The sequence below is a fragment of the Meriones unguiculatus genome, chromosome 2 (genome assembly GCF_030254825.1).
Source record: "Meriones unguiculatus strain TT.TT164.6M chromosome 2, Bangor_MerUng_6.1, whole genome shotgun sequence".
Taxonomy (NCBI): Eukaryota; Metazoa; Chordata; class Mammalia; order Rodentia; family Muridae; genus Meriones; species Meriones unguiculatus.
In genome coordinates, this window is record NC_083350.1 from 128,840,160 (window position 1) to 128,861,366 (window position 21,207).

Below are 21,207 nucleotides of genomic sequence, written 5' to 3' on the forward strand. Positions count from 1 at the left end.
AGGTCTCATCAAGGCTGGCTGCATCATCTTCCTCTGTGGCCTGGCATGGTTGCACCCCCTAAGAGGAGGTGATCAAAGACCAGCCACTGAGTTCATGTTGGAGACAGCCCCTGAACCCCTTACTAGGGAACACACTTGGAAACGGAGCAGCCAATGGGCTTCCTTTGAACAGGGTAAGGTCCGGGTCCTCTCCATTCATGGCTCTGTTTTTCTCCTTGTGGAGTTTCTGTCCCTTCCAGGTCTCAGTATCTCCCTCTTCTTTTGTAAGGATTCTGGCACTTTGCCCAAAGTTTGGCTATGAGTCTCACTCAGTATCTCCTTCGATAGAGTCTTTCAGAGGTCCTCTGTGAAAGGCTCCTGTCCTGTTCCTTGTCTTCTCCTACTTCTGATGTCTATCCTGTTTGCCCTTCTGAATGAGGATTAAGCATCTTCCCTAGGGTCCTCCTTGTTGTTTAGCTTCTTTAGATTTTAGTATATTTATCCTGTATTATATGTCTAATATCCACTTATAAGTGAGTATATACCGTGTGTATCTTTCTGCTTCTGGGATACCTCACTCAGGATGAGCTTTTCTAGTTCCCATGATTTACCTGCAAATTTCATGATTTCCTTGTTTTTAATAGCTGAGTAGTGTTCCATTGTGTAAATGTACCACACTTTCTGTATCCATTCCTCCATTGAGGGACATCTAGGTTGTTTCCAGATTCTGGCTATTCTGACTAGAGCTGCTATGAACATGGTTGAGCAAATGTCCTTATTGAGTGGTGGGGCATCTGTTGCTGTTGTTTAGAGTAGCAGTTCTCAGCTTCTTAATGCTGTGACCCTTTAATACAGTTCCTCATGGTATGATGACACAGCCATAAAATTATTTGTTGCTACTTTATAACTGCAATTTTGCTACGGAATCATCATGTAAACACCTGTGCTTTCTGATGGTCTTAGGCAACCCCTGTGAAAGGGTTGTTCGACCCTCAGAGGTTGCAACCCACAGGCTGAGAACCATTGGTTTAAAGGGTCCTCAAGGGTCAGTCATTGTTGTTCCGGGATGTAGTCTCACCATTGTGAGAAGTTGCCCTCTGATGAGGTTAGGAATGGAAAAGGCAGTCCCTCAAGATTCTGCTGTTGCTGAAATCCATGGTGACCAGAGGTTTAGGACAATGACTTAGATCAGTGCCTTCAGCCTCGATGGATGAGTAAGTTAGATCATGCTCTCCTTGATTGTACTGGTTGCTTTTCTGTTGCTGTGATAAAATACTCTTGTGAAAAAGAAAGAGTGTATTTGAAACTTGCATCTCCTGAAGGGTAAGAGAGATCACTGTGGCAGGGCAGCATGGCAGCAAGTGGTGGGCACAGGATACTGAGAATTCACATTTTTTCTTTCTTTCCTTCTTTCCTCCTTTCCTTCTTTCTTTCTTTCTTCTTCTTCTTCTTCTTCTTCTTCTTCTTCTTCTTCTTCTTCTTCTTCTTCTCCTTCTTCCTTTCTTTCCTTTTCTTTTTCTTCCTTCCTTCCTTTTTTTTTGTTTTGCCAGTTTTTCAACTTTATTTGACATTCAGTAGGTTAATTCTCATCCACATTGACCATCTGTAGGTTTTTGAATGTGGTAACAGACACGTAAGTTACCAACATGTGGAGCTTGTTTGGTGAATCCTCATCTTTGTTATGTTTTCTGGACAGACGTACTCAGATGTAATATGGAACATCACTTATTCCTTAGGCCCAGACAGCTTTCTTGAGCCCCGTATCAATGCAGACATCTGGAGTCCCCATCTCCTTCATGGCAAATTTCCGAATTTCTCTGAGTGCCTGAGCAGCACGCTTCTTGAAGCCCACTCCATGGATGTGCTTGTGAATGCTGACGCTGTACTCCCGGGTCACCAGCTTGGTGATGGTGGACAGCCCTTCTTCTTCTTGACACCCTTCTTTGCGGGAGCTGTTCTGCGGGGCCCAACCTGGAAAGTGGGAATTCATATTTTCTAAGGCAAGCATGAAGCAAAAAGAGTGTCAGCCTACAAGTGCCTGTTACACCAGCTCCGGGAGCTCAGATGCTCTCTTCTGGCCTCTGTGGGTAGCCACCCCCCCAAGCACATACATGAACACAGACAATCACATATACACACATTTTCATTAAAAAACAAGACCGACGTAGAATGAAGATGGACTTCAGCCTTTCATCCTGTGCTTAGTTATCTCATGAGCCTATGTGTGAAGCCTCTGCTCCTTAGCACAGACAATTTCTAGAGGCCCATTGCTCTAGGAAAGATTCGCTACTGTATTTTGGGAACCAGCAAATTACTACTTTCAAAACAGAAATCACGAGCTAGTTACTTTAGAAATTTAAATGCTTTAAACACATTCACAGGGAACTCAGCAATAGAAAGATAACAGGGAGAGGGGGATGTGTGGTGATCACTGCTGACGTCAAGCCATCCTGGTCACTTTCTAAAATCCTTAGCCTTTTATCCTACCCTCCTAAGAAATGGTTACCTGATGAGCTTGTGTGCTGCAGGGAACTAGACTCCTAATTTGGATGGCATTTACTTACTCACATAAAAGCGCTGATACTGATTATGTAATGTTACAATTGTCAAGGGTTACACTGGTAAAACAACAAACATCTAACCATCTCCAAATTACTCGATTTCTTTCAGTGTATCATGGAGTTCTTAGGATTAAATAAGCTAACACGGGTGGCAAAGCTTTGAACGTAGAATCTGACACATGGTAAGGTGAGCTCTCGTCATGTTTTCTCTCTGTTGAACCCTTGCTATGCAGACACTAGTTAAAAGAAGGCCGTCGTAGGGCTGGGGGCATGGCTCAGCAGTTAAGAACTCATACTCCTCTTGCAAGGACCCTGGTCTGATAGCTCACAACTGCATGCAACACCAGCTTCAAGGAATCCAACCCCTCTTCCGGCTTTCTCTAGTACCTACACTCACGTACACACACCCACAAACATGGGCGTGCAGGGGCATAATTAAAACAAGATACACTTTTTTTTTCAAGTGGTGGGGGAACAATCTTAAGCCGGTATGAGTTTAGGGCTTGTGACCAGTGTGTTCTACAGCGCCCAAGAGTGTGTTTTGTGTTTTCCTTGCCAGTCAGCCAAGCTGATAACACGTTCATCATCAGGTATTTGTCAGGGCAAATGCAAATGTTTTGATGGAGCTACCGTTGTGCCCACAGTGCCTTGCTCTTGTCACCATTTTTTTTTTTTTTTTTGTGTGTGTGTGTGTGTGTGTGTGTTTTTTTTTGCCTCTTTTATCCAGAATCACAGGGTCCTCTTCCACCCTGGAGTACTGGAGCAGTGTGGCAGATAGTGCCCAGGCCATTTGCTGTTGCGCTCAGGCTATATTGAGCTTTAACATTGCCAGATACAAGTTTACAGGAAAATTGTTCACAGTCTATGGAGCATGTACATTATCTTTGCCTGTGACATTTGAGAATTCCTGGCAGAAGGAGAAGTGTTGAGTGGAAAGAAGGTGGTAATCCACTGTTACTGTCCCCATCTTTTGACTGCTAGGATGGCAAAGGTCCCAAGACATCTCTGCAACTAGGCTCTTGTCATGGTGTTTCCTGCTGGTGAGATGGCTTCTTTAGTCTTCTCTGTCATTTCCTGTTGGCGGTCAGTGATGGAAGGCACCAAAGATACAGACGTGCACCCGAAGTTTCATTTCCAGGAGGTTTACTTCTAATACAACCGGGTTCTAAGTGGAAATGAGAGTTTCTGCTGTCACTCTGATAGGTGAATGTATTTCCGGCATCTCCTGTATCTTTAAAAATTCTACCTCGGCCTGGTGGGAGTCTTATTTTGTTCCAATGTTCCTGGAAAGGGTTGGAAACTACTCTGCTCCCCTCCATTCCGTTTGTTCGGAGATTTGCACCCAGACGAAGGAGAAAAGAATTACAAGCCACATAGTGCAGAGCTGTGCGTAGAATGTTCTCAGCACTGGGAAACTGTTTGTTTGTTTGTTTTGTTTTTTCTCTTGTCTGTAGTTTTACTTTGGTTGAATTTATGAATCTAGCCCTAGCTTGGTTAGCTGTCAGCTTCTGCTTAAAGGTGGAGGAACTTACAATCCATCTTGTCATGATCAGCTTTCTCAGAAAACAAGGCAACAGAAGCAGATAGCACCAAAATAAATTGCCCAGTGTCACAAGCTGGGAAGTATGGGGGTCTAGAGTCGAGTCAGCCTAGAGTTGAGTCAGCCTGTCCCCATGATTCTTCCTTCCCATTCTATCCCACTTCATGTGAAGTATGGCATGGGGTGGGGGGTTGGAGCTCCCACAGAAATCCATTGTGGTTGCCCTGGCAGAGCAACCATGTTCCTGGGTCGCTGGGCCATGCTGTGTGATTTTTTGATGCTTGAATTAGACACTGCTTTGAAGTGAGGGTTCACACTGTGATCTGAAACTCTCTGGGTAGTTCAGGTTGGCCTTCAGTGCATGGCAGTTTCCTTGCCTCCTGAGGCCTGGCACAACAGGTGTTCCCCAACACACATGGCATTAATGTAATAGCTCTTTAAGGATTGCTTCCATCTTCTGAAAAAAACATTGTAAGTGGGGTAAAATATTAAGAAAGCTTTCTCTGGGAGCTATGGCTCAGGGGTTAAGAGCTCTTGCTGTCCTTGCCAAGGACCCAGGTTTGGTTCCAAGTACCTACATGGAAGTTCACAACTGCCTGTAACTCCAGTTCTAGGGCATTTAACAGAATCTTCTGGCTTCTGAGGGACCCTGTACCCACGTAATGCACATTAACACATGCAGGCACATATATGCTTAAAATAATAAGTGCTTTTAAAAAACAAAGCTTTCTTCTTGAAAAAGACAGTTGTTCTTATCGTCTATAAAAATATCACATATTTTAGCCCTACAAATGGATTAAACAGACTGATGTCTGCATCTCTTTGGTACTGGAATTATTTTATGTTGTACATTGGGCTTTCAATGTAAGAAAATGTAATTTTACAACTACTCCTCTCTAGGTAAGTTGAGAATTAGCCAATTTGTTGTTTGTCTTTGCTTTTTTATTTTTCCCTCCTCATGTTCGTTTTAATGAGTTCAATGTCTTGGACTGTTGGGTCCAGCAGGATGACGTACGAGACACAGAGCAAGTTTACTTACTTCCACATCTGTTTTTAGAGATCTCAGCAACTTCTCACCCTTACGTGGAAGCGGCTAAGTTCTGCTCCCAGAATGAGGGACCCTTTGAGCTGTAAGGTGAAGATTTTACCAGGCCTCCGTAAGTGCCCCTGCCTTTTATGCCTTCCTGAGCAGTGCTCTGGGGGTAAAGCAATGTGGTTTCAGCTATTAAGGAGGGTGGGCCAGGAACACCTGGTCACAGTAAATACAGGCCCCCTTCTCTCAGTCTGCTCTGTGGTCTTGAAATGAATCTACAAATTTCAAAATTTGTCATTTCCAGGATTATGATAATCCTAGGTAATGAGACGTTTTCGCTGGGCCTGCGTTGTAAATCTCAGGTTTGCTCACTCAGAGCCAGAACCTCCCGAGACTCACTCTTGCTAATTGCATTGTTTCTTGGATTCCATTTATCCATACAAGATAGACTTAGAAATCAGGAGTATCTGCAAGATTTTTAATTATAAAATCACACAAACAATGGAATTCCATGAGTATCACCTTAAGAAATTCTCCAACATTGTGAAAAGTTAACAAATTCCCAAAGACTAGACATAAATTAAGGTAAAATATCTGTGGTTTTAGTGAACCTCAACATTTTCTCCCTCCCAAATAATAACATGCATGTTTCTAATTATAAAACTTATTCATGTTTATCTTAGAAATGGTGGAGAGGTGGTTGGAGGAGCAAAAGAACCTTCAGGGTTGTGCCTGAAGTTTTAACTGCCAGTAAAAAAGAAATTGTGGACCCTCTATTGAGGTACCTTTTCCAAAGTGTCTACATAATTAAAATTAATATGCTTTTGCGTTTAAACATATGCAAGAATAGTTGGTAATATAATCACAGTGAACCTATACTGCATATTTTAGCAATAAGGCGACCTATTTTAAGATACACTATTGCCCATTTTTCACTTATTAAATAATTGAAAAGTCATATTTTAAATTATTGCACCTTTAGAGAGAATTTTTTTAATTGCACTTAATCACCACGCCTGTCAAACAAACCCTGCTATTGGTCTGTTTACTCAAAGTCTTTATTTTAGTTGGTGTCCTCTTAGACTGCATGGAATTAGGCCATCTTACAGAAGCAGGTAGTTTTGATGACATCAGAGCCATGAGTTAGGCTTTGGCACTAGAACTGAGTAAGATGGAAGTCTCTGAGAATCTCCAGTACACTCTTGGCAAGAATTTATGGCAATGTCTTCTAGGAAGGTGATGCTCCACTCATAAGGCAACCTCAAGGGTGTCTGGGCCAGTGGTCTGTGTGTCTACATCTCTGATTGCTTGTTCGTGGTTTCTTAGTGACAGAATCATTACCTTGTCTTCACACCAGCTTGTATTTTACCCACAATGTCATTTTACTTTTCCTTATCAAATTGTAAAAAAATAACGTGGCCTGTTGCAAATAAAAATGAGTGTTGTGCCATATAATGTTTGTTATTTGCCTTCTGATTATCACGGCAGTATTATCTTATCTGCTGTCAATCAAATAAAACACAGACACCTGTTAGGTTTTAATATAGCCCTATTGCCTTTGGCCAGACAGATATTTCTACGTACACTGTCTCAATAACCTCACCAGCCATCTCCCAGCCCCCATCCAATGCCATCTGCCTTAATCATTCCTAGCTGGGCTACCTTTCTAATCATGATCACAAGATACTTGCTTGTATTCTTCATCTGGGGCTTTTCACACCACTCTTGGAGTCCTTCCTCCCTGCCCACGTGGTTTCTTCTCCGCTCTAATCTATTGTGACATTCTCCTTCCTCCCCTCTTCCGGTCTCTCTAGTTCCCATGATTCTCTTGGACCTGAAGCTGTGGAATCATAGCCACGCCTACCCCATTCTACTCTGCCCAGTTATAGGCTGTTTAATCAACCAATCAGGTATAATGTCTTAGGCAGGTTTACACACCAAGGATAGGTATATCCAGGCAGCAACCAAATCTTGAGGGCCAGCAACTGGCATCAGTATACAAGCATGGACCAACCCCGACTGTCAGCCTAATAAAATCACATAGTAAGCAGATCTTACATAAATAATTATTCGTCTCAATTGACTTATTTTTGAGACAGAGTCTTGCTATGTAGCCCAGGTTCGCTTCAATCTCCCTATGTAATGGAGGTGAGCTTGAAATTGGCAATCCTCTTCCATAGCCCCCCAAAAGTTGGGGACACAGCTATTAGTCTACCATGCTTAGCAAAAGCCCAAACCACAGTCAATTAAAAACAACCCTCTAAATGCAAATTCTTGACTAAAGAGTTATTTAAAAATACTGAATTGTCTTTGGTTGAGCCAGGCTTTGGTTGGGCATTCCCTCAATCTCTGCCCTATCTCCTCTATCTTTATACCTGCACATCTCGTAGGCAGGGTAAATTTTGCGGGTGGGTTGGTGTTCCCTGTCCTTTACTAGAAGACTAGTCTAGTTAGAGAATGTCCTCTTCAGTCTCTATGGTCTCTGCTACCGGGAGTCACTGTTTGAATTCCCCTGATATCAGAACCCCCACCCTATGGGAGAGTGCCAACCCCTGACACTATGAAGGATACTCTGCTAAGCTTGCACACAGGAGCCTGTCAGAACTGTTCCCTGAGGTGCTCTACCCATCAGCACCTCAAAACAGACGCTGAGACTCACAACCAAACATTGGTCTATATGTAGGGAGTTTTGAAGAATAGTGGGAGGAAAGAGAAAAGGACCCAGACCTGACAGGAATGCCACAAATAAAACAACAGGGCCAACTAACCAGGACCCAGAGGGGCTTCCTGAGACTGAAGCAGCAGCCAAGGACCATGCATGAACTGGACCTAGGCCCCCTACAAAGGTGTACCAGATGGGCAGCTTAAGTTCAAGTGGGTACTCTAGTAAGGGAAGTGGGGACTACATCAGACATGGACTCACTTGCAGAGTTTAGATCAATTTCTTCTGGCAGGACTGCCTTGAGAGGCCAGAAGGGGAAGAGGACATGCTCAATCCTGATGCATTTTGATGAGTTGGGGTCGATGGAAAGGGAGCTCCCCTTTTCCTCCGGGGGAAGGGAATGAGGGAGGGGGGAAAGGGCTACAAAGGTGTAAAGTGAATAAAATAAATAAATGAGAAAAAAGAAAAAGTATATCAAATTGTTTCATAATAAATAATTAAACTTAGCTAACATAGTTTTTTAAACAAGTGTGAGTGTAATTAAATGTGCACTGAATGAAGATAGGAGAAGCAGGGAAATATGAAGGTCAGGAAGTTACTTATTCAACAAAGGATTATGCATATATATGTGTTTCTGTATATGCTCACATGTGTAGATAGGAGAGTGTGCCTGTGTGTGTATACATAAAATATGTATATCACTAGATAGATATGTAAAAACAATTTTTTGTATAAAAAAATTTGGGCTGTTGTGCTGACTAAATTTTAAAAGAAAAATAAGAGAAACTGCAAATGCTAAAAATAGAGACTATCAGATGCAAAAAATCATGGTCAAAATAGAAAACCATAATGATAAAAATTATGTTCTTACATTAGCAGGGATTGTATTTTGCTTTCATGGTTTTTATCACTGCATTGATTTGACATGCATCTCAATTATGCTTAGGCCTGTCAGTAACATGCCAGTACTCTCTCTGAAATGAAGGCCAGCAGTTCACATGTTTGGAGGCTTTTTTATTTCTGAACAAATCTGTTGTTTGGAAAGTTTCATCTGTGGGAACTGTGCATTTAGTACAGCACATTGAACCAGTGGCCATCCCTGGCTCAACAGAGGTTCTTTGGTCTCCTGGATCCTGATCCTCCGAGGTTCTGTGTTCTGGAATGAATAGCCTGGAGATTAGCCTTACGCCCAGTGGCTGACTAAGTACACGCAGAGTCCTCCAGCTCTACAAACATGATCAGGTATGGGGTACCAGAATGAAATCCAGAGGTAGTCATACATATTCAAGTCTGGAAACATAGTAGAAAAAAAAAAGTGGGTGGGGGGTTTTGAAGTTTAAAGTTCTTAGATTATGGACCACTGAGAGAAGGGATGACATGTATTGGCTTTTTGACCAATAGGGGTCGATTCTCTTTTAGTCTTGCACTTGATTGTGTCAGGCTAACAGCTAACAAAGTGCACCTTAGGAAGCTGAACTGTTGGGCTGGGAGCCGGGGGTGGGGTGGGGTGGTGGCGGGGAGGAATCAGGAAGCATCTTTTTCGATGGATGAGCCAGACTTTGGCCACTGTGATAATAATGGTGAACACCAGTGTTTGATGACGTCTTGGTGCTCAGCAATCTCTACGTACAACTGTAGGAAATCTCATGTGACTGATGGACTGACGGATGGATTGATTGATTTTATAATCAGAAGGCTATTTAACAATATTGCTGACGTGCTCCAAAAGACTGAATGCTGTGGTCTGGGCATCCCTGCTGACGTATTGTGTAGCCCTTCTCTTTTGGATCTGGGACCCAGGAACACACACCCGGTGCTTTCCTGAGATTTTCTAAAGGCCAACTTTGAGCGTACCCTTAGGAAGCATGTTGCCCATTTCCCCACTTCTCTCCATTCTTGGATCTAGCTGGAGCAGCCGGTTTTACATACATTATGCCAACACCCTGTATCTCTGTCAAAAAACATAAGCAGAACTCAACACCTGCTGTTGTCATCGCTACTGAGTTCCAGACAAGGGGACTCCCTTTTTCTCACATGTACTACAGCGTGAGACATTACATCCACCGTTAAACACGTTGCTAAGTTCAAAGATATTCTGTGGGTGCTGACAGTGTTCAGGTTCTTGGTGTAGCTGTACATGGATAAGTTCAGACTATCTACTCTTTAAATATGCACCCTCTGTCTACACAGTACACTGAATATAGACGAAAAAAGTTAAACATGGAACAGGAGTTGCAGTCTTTGATAGGGTTGTACAAGCTAGCTGCTCACCTCACAGCCAGCCACCTTTGGCTAGCCCCAGCTCTGGCTCTGACTTCTAAACCAATGCAATTCAGGTCAGAAAATTTTCCAGAAGTACAGATACAAGTGTTGGCCAGACCAGAGTCTCAGAGTGTAGGTCACCTACTGAGGGAAATGGGGCATTTCCCTGCTTACCTTTTTTTATGCCTTGGTTTTTTGGTAGTCCTAAAGTTCAATTTTTTGTGTGTTTTCTTTTGTTTGTTTTTAGTTTAGTTTTTTTTTGGTTTTTTGTTTTGTTTTGTTTGCTATGTTAACACTGTACACCAGAGGTTCTCAACCTGTAGGTTGTAACCCCTTTGAGGGTCAAATGACCCTTTCACAGTGGTTACCTAAGACCAAAGGAAAACACAGATACTTACACTGTGGTTCATCACAGTAGAAAAATTACACTTACGAAGTAGCAACGAAAATAATTGTATGGTTGGGAGGTCACCACAACATGGGGAACTGTGCTGACAGGCTGCAGCATTAGGAAGGTTGAGGACCACCGCTGTCCACTGAGCAAGCAGACATGAAGCATCTTGAATGTGCTGTGAAATGTTTTTGCTTAAGTAACACTGTAAGGGTCTCGACGGTCTTCGGTCTTGCCTCTATTGAGAACCAGCAGTTACTTTTAAGTTTTAACAACTTTCACATGTTTTGTAGTGAAACCGTGCTTGGCTAATTCCAACCTTTAATTAGTGGCCTCTGGATGGGTGTAGAGCTGACACAGAAAGGCCGTTAGTGTGAACGAGAGCCGTGCGTGTAACCCCAGAACAGATCAAAACAAGCCCTGTGCACGCTGGCAGCACTGAACCCCACTGAGATCGGACCAGGGTATAGTTTTCGGTTGTAAAAGAGAACTGTATCCACCAGTCCCTGCCAGATGCTGTACCCCGACACCTTACGTGCCTAGACTAGAGAGCCATCATAGGAAGGTAAGCCAAGAGGACCTGGTTTGGTTTTCGAATCATTTAAAAATTAGATTCATTCAAAATATCTAAACTGGTAAGTTGGTGCATCTTATTTCTTTTTAGATTTTAATTAATTGATTAATTAGTTAATTTTTTACATGTACTCATGGGGGGTATGGGTGTCACAAGTGTGAGGAAGTTACATAGCAACTGGAGGAAGATGGCTCTCTCCTACCATGTGGCTTCAGGGGATTAAACTCAGTCAGGTTTGACAGCAAGTACCCTTCCCATGAGCCATTGTGGTAGCCTTTTTAAAAAATTATTTCCAAAGTTAACAACAAACAAACAACCTCCTCCCCAAATATTTGCAATGGCAAATTTTGGAGGGCTGTAAAGGGTTATACCTTCCAAGTTAGGAGACACCACTTAAATTCTCACAGGTCAGATAAACTGAAATTTCATACTACTACATCAAGAAGAAAAGTTTCACCTACAAAATATGTAAAGACATGATGTTCAAACACCTGGACATGAACAGACGTGAGCACCCAGACTTAAGAGTGGGTATCTGTTTCAAAGGAGCAAGAAAAAGAATTCTGATTTGTTTCTCTTCAGAAACATATTCTACCTGGGGGGTGCTACCATGTGCAAAATTAAAAAAAAAAAAACAACAAAACAAAACAAAACAAAAAAAAACAAAAAACTTTACAAGTCTGACCAGGGGGAAAAAGAGATAATGTGGTCTGGTTTGGCTGGCAGTGCCCTGGGAAGGGTTGAAAGGTATTTGATGGCACTCAAATGCCCACACATGGAGTGTGTTTACAACTGGCTCCTTGGTTATGCCAAGACAGTAAGGAGCCCAATTTGGGGTTTAACACAAGACCTTGAACTCCCAGATTTTAAGGTGAGCTTTCCTCACCGTTCTGTTACGTGACTTTAGTAAAATAGACACGTGCTCCTCAACATTTCTCATATCCTTTCTTAAAGCATTAGATTTGTGAATGTTTCCTTTGGTTAGGCAATTTACTTTACTCTAATACTTCAACACAATTTCAGTATAATTTCCAAGTACTACGTAATGCAGATGGGAGGGTATGGTAGTAGCTTTCATCTCGCAGGCAAATCATATTTTATCTGGCTATAACTATAAAAATTTATTCCTGAGGGAATGTTAAAGCAAGATTTCCCCCCTAGACTGGGTTTTATTATAGTAAAGGTCTATGTTAAATCCCAGCATTTTAAAATGTAAATTATTATTTTATTTTTTTCCTATAAAGAAGTAAGTACAGACAGTAACTCCATGGTATTTAGGTTATATACATAATTTGACACCAAGTTCCCTGTTGACTACCTTGAAAGATATCATTATGTTTATTTGCTTCTGAAAGCCCCAGGCTGCCTATTATTAAAGAAGAACAATGCTTAAACTTGTGGCTGTAGGCAGTTATCTTATTGAAACTGTTTTTTCTTTTCTCATACCTTGAACTTGTGAGGAGCAAAATGATCACACATCTGAAAAGGGGTGTTTTCATTACACACCAGAAGCAAAAGATCTGGATGTTTAAAATTTGGCTCTTACGCTCTTTAGAGTGAGTGTGTATGTGAACTGAGCAATAAAACCACACAGGCAAGCTTGAACTGGGCTCAAAGGCTGGGGAATAAATTCGAACCTTCTTGGGAATTTTCCCTTTTGACTTGTTTTCTTCTCCAGTTATAAACCACAGAAGAGGAATTTGTTATTCTCCGAGCTGTGTCTGAATTGCTGGCACTGACTTTTTAAATGATATTACCCTTTAAATATCCTTCAAAGCATAGAGTTTTACTCTTTCCTTTCCATTTTATATATCAAAATTTCAGCTTCAGGAATTAACAAGACCCAAATGTCTCTTAGTTTATTTTCTTTTTAAAGTTGCTAGCAACAATTCATTTAAGAAAATATCCCCCTATTCAAGTTAAATTGAGAAGATGCTGTACTCCCCACATAGTAAAAATGATTAAAATTGTTATATTTCTAAAAAGTTTTGAGTTTTTGAAAAGCTATTAATAGCCAAACTAATATGTGTGTATTATATATATATATATTAAAACCACAATATTATTTTCCCCCCTTTGGTTTTCTTTGAGACAGGGCTTCTCTGTGTAGCCCTGGCTGTTCTGAAACTCACTCTGTCAACCAGACTATCCTTAAATTCAGAGATCTGCCTGCCTCTGCTTCTCAGGTGCTAGGATTAAAAGCGTGCACCACTACCACCTGGCTCTATAATATTCTTTGAAAACATATACAGAGGAGGATTCTTTTGGCCTTCATCAGTTATTAGGTTTGCTAACAGTTTCAATTGCTAATGCAGTTTTACTTAAGAAGTTAAAGCTGCCATGCTAATAGCTTGAGTTATTTTATTAGCACAACGAGATACAGCAGTGCCCCTTTATCTCTCTGTGCGTGGGGGGTTTGTGCATGACACATGTATGGGGCAAACTTGTACCCTTTTCTTCCCACCTGTTTGGAATCAGAAGCGGTGGGATGGCAAGCATATTTTGGAGATGGAAAACCTGACATCTAGTCTTCACTCAGTCTTATATTAGCTCTTTTAACAGAGGCAAGCTCTTTCATTTCATGATGTTTCTATTTATTGAGCTGGAAAACGGAGGGACTTAGTAACACTTACCTGAAAGACTATCAAAGATCATGAGTTCTAACATCTATAAAAGTATCTATGCGGTGAAGAGATGTTACAGGTAGGGGCCAAGCATGCTCAATAAGTAGCTTTCCTATCAGCAGATACATGGCCTATGTCAATGGGTGTGTGAAGGCTGGCCTTTTCACAAATCTCAGTGATTCCTAGATTCAAAACTTTTCTTTTTGTATTATCAGCTTTAACAAATTATGAACGAATTTCTTCCTCCCTTTTTTGTTACGGATCCCTCACCTATGGCAAGAGTGATGATTAATCCACCTCAGGAGATTTCCAAAGTATTAGGTGAGATAAGTGTACATATACTATTTCGTATGTGTCTGTCATATGTGTCTCATTATTTGGTGGCACAATACTGTTCCCTTCTTAGGTCTGTCGGCTGTCATCATTCTCAGTCCCCTCAAAATAATTATAGCCATACCTTCTTTTTCAAAATGCACCGATTGATATTTATTTCACTTAACTCAGGATATTGATGACATGATTATCTCAGTAAAGTTGTAGTATACACATGACACATGAAAAATCAGCAGCTTTTCTATACACCAATAACAAGCTTGCTGAGAGAGGTACTAGGAAAAAAATCTCTCATTTACCATAGCCTCAAAAAAATATCTAGGCATAAGTAATGAGGGAAGTAAAAGACTTTCATAAGGAAAACTTTAAGATGCTGATAAAAGAAATTAAAGACACTAGACAATAGGAGGAAGTCCCATGCTTCTGGACAGGCAGAATTCAGATTGTGAGAAGTGGCTGTACTCTCAAAAGCAATCTACAGATTCAATACAGTACCTACAAAAATACCAATGACATTTGTAATAGAATGAGAAAAAAATATCTTAAAATTTGTATGGGAACACAAAGAAGATGATAGCGAAAGCAACTTGAAGCAGAAAGAATACATGGAGACATCATGTTACCTGACCCCAAACAATCCTACATATCCATAGTGACAAAGACAGTATGGCATTGGTACACAAAGAGATGCGTATACCAATGGAACATAACAGGGAACCCAGAGATAAAGTCATATAGACGTGAACAAAAGTATCAAAAACATGCTGCAACAAAAACAACAAAATGCAACCTTTTCAATAAATGGCACTGGCAAAGCTGTATATCTACTTTCAGAAGAATAAAGTCAGGTCGGTATAATTCCCTTTCGCCAATATAGATTGTTTTTTGAAAATGTATGTCTCATCACCAAACATATTCAACTTTTAAAAATTATTTCATAGGTAGCTACCCATCACGGCTTACCTTCCAAGCTTCTAGTGATTTTTTTTTTCACTATAAAACTTCAAACAGACACATTTACAACTGCTCTTTAAAGACACCAACCTAAGACATAATATAATTATTTTTTTACACCACAGTTCTTTGTGTAAATAATACCAAAACACCAGGTTACTTAGTAAACAAGAAACCCATCAGAACAGCCTTCCAGCAACTGAGGAAGAATGCATAGAAAAGTTTTTCGTCAATAAACATTATAAAGGGATCTTTTGAGACTACTGTTAACTTCTACAGAAGAAAACTAGCCTCAATTTTCTGTGAAAAGGACTATGAAAGGAAAGCCTACAAATTGTCCCCATGTCATTTTACTCTCTCATGCAGCTTTTACTGGAAGGAGTAACGGTGGTTGAGAGAGGAGACTAGCAGGATCTATTGCTTGTGTAAATGCTGACAGTCAGATGGCATACTGATTAGCGGCGGAGGACCTGGGATTCTAACTAAAATCTATTGTATGTAGAGGTTATTTCTAAGTTTGTCAAAGACAGTCACCAGAGTGGAAAAAGTGCTTCAGCCTGTTTGCTCTTACTCGGTGATGGAGCACGGGGTCTTTGTGGTGTGTTTGAGACAAGAGCAGGCCCTGTCATTTTGTAATGAGAAAGATGGAGAAACAGAGAAGTCAGAGGCATCTCAACAGCTATGGGTCACAAGAGGAGACCAGAGCAGACAGCGTCAGCTGCGGTTGTCTGGTGTCTGACTCAGCCTGCAGTAAGACGACTGCTAGAGACACTACCCCACTTTTCATCCTTCCTAAGAGTTTCCCTCCTCATGGGTAGACTCCCGGGAGACTCTCAAATCATACGTTCAGCCTTTGCACATGCTTCTTCATTTGCCTGGAAAAGTCCTCATCCTCCTGTCACCTTGGGGACCTGCTGTTTCAGAAGCATTCAAATCTCACTTCCTCCATAAAGCTTCTCTGCACTCCACACTCCCTGCACCCCATGTGGCTGTCTCTAGAGAAGGTCATATATTGTGGATTTGTCAACCCACGTTTACCTCCCTGTATTGCAAGTTTGGGTTTCCACACCTCTCTTCTGGTATGCAGAGAGGGTTTGTATTTGGTTTCTTTTTCACATGCTTAAAACTTCAAAGGTGGAAATGAAATTTTAACACCAATATGATGGAACAAAAGTGTAAATGAAACAGCATTTACTTGCATTTTAATGATGTAGGGGTTTTAAAAAATGTTTTGTATTGTGGTTTATTTTTTTTTGTTTGGCTTTTAGTGATAATATATTTTTTTAAATTTTTGAGATTATAATATAATCACAACATGACTAGCCTTCCCTTTCGTCTCTTCAACACCTCCTACGTACCCACTTTGCTCTTTTTCAAATTCATGGCCTCTTTTGCTTTAACTATTGTTGTATATATTGTTGGATATGTACTATATATGTATATAAGTATGTACACATACCAAAATACATAAATGCAACCTTCTCAGTCCATAGAATATTACCTGTACATATCTAACCTCGGGGCAGACCAGCTGGTATGGGGTAACCATCTTGGGGAGCTCTTCCCTGGGGAAGGGATTCTCTTTTTCTCAGCATTCCCTGCTGCCTGTAGTTCTTTGTCTAGAGCTGAAGTTGGAGTGTTCTCCCTTCCATGTTATCATGCCCATTGCACGTCATCCTTGTTCCGGTCTTGTGCAGGAAGCTATGCTGATGAGACTCCGTGGGGGTAGCCTCTCCCAGATTTCTAAGAGACACAAGCTCATAGCAAACTCCATGTTCCCCTGGCTCTTATAGTCTTTCTACTTGACCTTCTGCTGTGCTCCCTGAGCCTTGACTGTGGGGATTTTGATGGCTTGGTTCCTCTGATAGGATCTCACTATGTAGTGACATATGCCTGGCTTGGAATTCATTATATACACTATGCTGACCTCAAACCCACACAGATATGCCAGCTTCTGCCTTCCAAGAGCTGGGATTAGAGGTGTGTGCCACCACACCCTGCAGATACAATTATTTTGTGAGGAAGCAAGCAGAGTCCACTTGGCAGGTCCTAAATCTCAATATTGGCTGAAAGACTAAATAATTTTTATATGGAAAGAACTTAATATTATTATTATTATTTTCTATCATATGTAGAAAGAACTTATTATTATTATTAACATCTAGGGGTGTGTGTGTGTGTGTGTGTGTGTGTGTCTGAATGTATGCCACATGTGGGGTTGCCTAAAGAGGCTAGAAGTAGGTGTTGGCTTTTCTGGGACATGACTTACAGGCAATTGTAAACCACCCAGCATAAGTGTTGGGAACAAAAGACCAGAAAGTGCCTTAGCTGCTGAGCCATTTTTTCAGGCCTGGAAAGAACATATTATCGGGACTCATCAAGTTAAAGACACATGTGCTTAGGGGTTGGAGAGACGGCTCAGCAGTTAAGAGCACTGGCTGCTCTTCCAGAGGACCCAGGATTGATTCCCGGCACCCACATAGCAGTTCACAACTGTCTGTAACTCTAGTTCTGGGAAATCTGATGCTTTCACACAGACACACACGCAGGCAAAACATCAACAAACCTAAAATAAAAATAAACAATTATTAAGAAACATGTGGTTAAGAAAATTTCAAGTAGTGTGTATTTAAACGCTAGGTTTTGTTGGGACTGGTGAACGTGTGTGTTGTTGTTTAGCTCTCTAAATCTCAAAGTTTTTGAGCAGAAAGACTGTTTTCCAACAAGTGGCAATGGTTAGTGTGTAGTTAATACTCAGTTGCCTAAGTGATACCACATATCACGCAGACACACACACAGGCACACATACACGTGAGAACACACTCGAACACACACGGGCATACACACATGCACACACACACTGGCATGAACGCACACATGCCTGCACAGGCGCGCACACGCATCTTCAAAATTAACCGGAAACCAGGCCCTACCTTTGGAGAAGTCACTCAGGACAGAATGCCAGATTTTAACTGAATGCCATTGGTGGATGTTTAATTCGTGAGTGAGCAATCGATGTTGATCAAAGAGATTCGGAGTCTTCTGAATTTCCTGGCAGCTCATTGGCTGCAATTAGGGAGAAACCTTGAGGCCGCCTCTTAATTATGCAACGCTGCTCTTGCACTTTCAGGAAGGCTGCCGCTGTGACTGTGCCCCTAGGCTGACATCATGACAGCCTCCTCTTTGGGGCAGAAATGAGAAGTTTGTGAGAAGTTTCAGCTGTGAGAAGTTTGCCAGAAAAAAACCTGCTTTCTCTATTTGTGCAAGGAAGAAAGGGCCCAAGTACAAGAATCTCTTCCACATGGTACTTGCTTCCTCTGAGGCCCCAGAGAAGCCGTTTGAATGATCTTCCTTGGTTCCTGCGGCTGTAAAATGGAACTAATAACGACCAAGAACGGACCTCACAAGGCCGGGGCGAGGACTGAAGTCGTCCTTGCTCCAAGGTGGTAGGCCACAAACACAGGGCAGTTACACCGTGTGAAGCCTGGATGGATCAGCCTTCTTCCTAGCTGAGTTCTCTATTTTCTATTCCATCGGCTTTTCAAATCCCCTCAGTTCCCTTAAATGCCCAGATCAAGAGGCCTACAAGCAGGACTCTGTTTCTTTGTTAATAATTACGTTTTCAACATAGATGTTTCCAGGAAACAACAGTACTTTACAGTGAAGTACGATATACATTCCCATCACGCCTACATGGCAACTGCGAGCTCCCGGGGTTTTTGTTTGTTTGTTTGTTTGTTTGTTGTTTTTCTCCTGTTTCCTCTCCGGTACTTGAGGTCTGTTTGCAGCTTTTACAGGATTCAGGAGTAAAGAGGTAACATATGGCGAAACACTTTAAACTCTGTGGCGAAAGATGCCAGAAAATATTAATCTCTGTGTGGACAACTGAGATACTCACGGGTTTGCCTTAAACCACACGACAGGCCCGAGGGAAAGCCCGCAGCACGCTGGTTTCTGACCAGGGATTCCACAGTCTCCCGACCTCCGAAGGAAGTGCGTGGCGCTGTAGGTGGAGTCCCCTGCCCACGGCCGGGTGCCCAGCTTTCTTTCATCTGTGGTCATGGCTCCCTCCGGCAGGACTGTGTGCCTAACAACTTGGTCGCCAGCTGTTTAGGAGGTGGAGTCTACCTGAAGGCAGTGAGTCTCCAGGACAGGGGTGGTGGCAGGGGTGGCAGTAAGGTTTATAAATCAGACCCAGGTCGTGTTTCCTGGTCCACAGGGGTGAGAGCAAGCGGCTGTTGCATGCCCCTGTCCCCCTCCCCGCCCAGAGCCGAGCCTTCCCCATCAAGCCCATGCTCCGAAATGAACCCTCAGCTCCTTCTGTCAGGTGTTTGATAACAGCAGAGGGAATTGGGAACAAGACACCTGTTGAGTCAGCTTTCGCCTCATCCTAAACGTAGACCCCATCTTCTGTTGAACGGGCTTTTAGGATAGAAGAAGAGGTGGCTCCGGCTTGTGGTCAAGGAAAATTGCCTCATGAGACTGTCCACGTGAACCTATTGATGGGCAGGATTGCTGTGTTAAATCTGGAAGGGAGGCAGAATGTCGGAACAATGCTGCTAACCCCTCCCCCCCCCCCCAGCCTTGTATGCAGGGTAAGTAAAATACAGGATTACACTGAGCCATGATCTCAACCCGGTCAGTGTTGTCACTCACGAAGCCAGCGTATCAGGTGCACAAAGACTGAAGGACCCTGATGTTGCTTGCAGGTTCAGCCTGACACCCAAATCACCATACAGTTAGGAGAGTCCAGTGTTCTTCGGGAGGCGATGTCTCAGAGACGACGCGCTGCCTCTGGACTGAAGGGTCCGCATTGGCTCCATGGCTGATGTCCCAAAACCTGCCTAGCAGGACCAGAGCAGGCTCTAAAGTACACAGGCTTGAGAGAATGATGGGTTGTATGATATCCAACATGTCCTTGCCGCTCAGCGACCTCATTATTGTTATCCTCATTATAAGTTGTCGTGATCATTATAAAGCACCATAGTATATGGACACAAGACTTAGTGGGTAGAGAACAAAGAAATACAGACACAGTTTCTTCAAATCTTTGCTGCTGGCTCCATCCTTTGGAGTACAAGCTGAGAAGAAAAGCAACAAAACAGAAAAACAAAACAAAACAAGAACCGTGGCTGGTGTTTTTTATTGCCAGTGACGCGAGGTCCTCCTTCCTCTGCTAAGTATGTATGCATTATCTCATCTAACCGGCACAATAATTTTAGGAGGCGTATAAGCGGCACTTTAGAGATGACGACACGTGGGCTTCGAGAGGTAGGAGAGAATATAGTTGTTAGGAGCTTGTCATCTGGAGTCGGGCTGACTGGCGCTGAGTTGTGTGACACCAGGAGAGTTACTTAAGTGCTCACTCATGTATGAGGTATTTTGAAAACAACACCTCTCACCGTTCGTGGCTATTAACTCAATTCATGGCTGTGACACATTGGGAGGAGCATCCCACCCATAGTAAGTACCTGATGGACGTCACTTGTGTTTATCAACACCCGGGGTTTGTAGCATCACCATCAACAGCGATGTGGCAGAGAGGACCAAGAACCCAGGTCTTCCCCAAGCCACTGGCTCGTCTCTTACCCATCTCAGTCTACCACCTATAAGAGAGTAGAATACAGCCGTGGCAGAGACGATGCTACAGGTTAATTTTTAGCTCTCAGCAATCAGACAGCACCAGAGACAGCATGGCTCCTGCATTCTGTGTCCTGGACACTCTCACCACAATCAGTACTATATCGTTGTTGGGGAGGTATTTTGACAGGGTCTCATGTAGCTCAGGCTGACTTCAATCTTGCCCAAGAAAGACTTAATCTCCCTTCCTCTAACTCCCCAGTGCAGAGATGATAGGCTATGCCTGTTATTTCTGATAGCGGCCACTCAGAACTAAATATCAGAGCATACAATGCTTCATGCTCTGTGCTGCCTCATCAATGGTAGCTTGTCTGTCCTTTTCATCAATGCTTTGAACAGAGGGGGAAAAAGAGATGGGTTTCCCAGTGTGCTCCTTGTGAATACATATATTGGAGGTGTTCGGCAATCATCAGTTATATTGGTAAGTGTTTATATGTTGAGAAAGCATCATCTGATATGATTTCCTGAACATGACCTTGGGTTTTAAAGAAAAACTCAGCTTTGAAGAAACATACAGGCAAGCTCTGTAGCATGGACACATCCCAGCTCTTGGTAGCCTCATCCTGTTTTATGTTGTATGGAAAAGAGGGTGAACTTGGCTTGCTACAACTAGTCCTGTGGTAGCAACATTCAGGGCTTTCTGCAGGTATTAGG

The 21,207-nt window shown here is 42.4% G+C and overlaps 1 pseudogene; it reads right to left on the bottom strand.

The window, feature by feature from the left end:
- Positions 1-1,558: 1,558 nt before the first annotated feature.
- Positions 1,559-18,975, bottom strand: LOC110540352 (large ribosomal subunit protein eL31-like; annotated as a pseudogene).
- Between the last annotated feature and the right edge of the window lie 2,232 nt (positions 18,976-21,207).